Source organism: Suricata suricatta, chromosome 2, assembly GCF_006229205.1.
Source record: "Suricata suricatta isolate VVHF042 chromosome 2, meerkat_22Aug2017_6uvM2_HiC, whole genome shotgun sequence".
Taxonomy (NCBI): Eukaryota; Metazoa; Chordata; class Mammalia; order Carnivora; family Herpestidae; genus Suricata; species Suricata suricatta.
This window is the reverse complement of record NC_043701.1, coordinates 75,387,327-75,388,840: the sequence shown is the minus strand read 5'-3', so window position 1 is coordinate 75,388,840 and position 1,514 is coordinate 75,387,327.

Below are 1,514 nucleotides of genomic sequence, written 5' to 3'. Positions count from 1 at the left end.
AGATAGATTAGATGCGCTATGAAGGGTAATGGATGCAGGAGGAAGTAAGTTTTGGATAGGAAACTTATGTAAGGAATAGAAACGAAACATACATTCGTGTGTATGCGAGTGTGTCTCCAGAGTTACACTTACAAGTCTTTCTGTATCTTTAAAGAGGCAGATATTTAGGACCTGTCCAGGACGTTGTGTCCCCACAAGCCTCAACAATCACCCCTCAACGGTGTTTCTTAACGAACGTTAGATCACTTGCTGTAAATAAAGCCACCAGAGAGAGAGGTGCACTGAAAACAAACGACCTGTGCAGATTTGTGTTCTGAAAAGAGAAGGAGGCCCTCCCGGAGTCAGGTGTGCCCTCTCCACCCGGCGCTGACATAGTGCGGCTCTGAGATCCCTCTCGCCCCGCTCGCCCAGGTCCCTGCAGGGGAGACGACGAAGGGGGGCCTCCTTTGCTTCTTGCCTTAGCACTGGAATTAGTGCAAGGTTAAGGCTAATGCTCCCAGTCACCTTCCCAGTTTTTTCCTCTTCTGTCTGCCTCAACTGCTCCACTAGCATCCTGGTTGACCCTGAGGACCTTTCACAAATGACAGAAACGGGTCAAAGAAAATAGGTAATTTAGTTTTTCCTATTGAGGCAACTCATAAAACTCTGAAGCAAAAAAAAAAAAAAATCCAACTGATATCCTTTTTATGACTACCCAATAAAGACTTGTTTACATTATTACAATAGTTTATATCTTTACTATTTTATTAAACACAGAAATATATTTCTCATCTTAAAGGTTTCAGATAGTCATTTTCAAAGCGCTTCTATAAGGCAAAATGCCAATTCTTTGCAAACTTTGAATTGAAAATTACTGAAACTGACATCGTACAATATAAATCTTGTAGGAATTGTTTATTTTATAACTATCTTGTTGGTAAGAATGTCTCAAATAAAAAAAATACAGAGCAGTGACAATAAATACAACATATCCACATTTTCATTTCTATTACAACTGATGTGTTTAATGTGCTGTTTATTGAACTTAGAGCTGTGAAATGTTTCCTGAAGCAGAGTAATATTACTCATGTATAGACAGTAGATATATTCTATACAAAGAAAACAATGTATTGGCAAATAGCAAAATTTCAAAATCAGGCAAAAGCTTTGTCAAAAATAATGAATGAAGTGAAATTTTAAAAGGAGATAGTGCAGTTCAGTCTATAACTACTATTTCACTCTTCATGAATACAAGCATTGAGGACCTAAGTGCAAGCATCCTGGAAAGGACTAGAAAAATGAATAGTATCACATGCCGTGAATAACAGTTCAAGACATTACCCCTTCTTCATTAGGCAAATTTAATTCCTAATAATGTTTAATCACAAAGAATCAGGTAAACTGTTCTAAAATGAAAGAACTGACAAGTAATCAAAAAGCATACAATTCACATATACTTTATCCTATTGTATGATTTTTTGTATTCAAAGTATTTGTTAGCTATCCTGATATTCTTGTTCATTTGACTATTATCC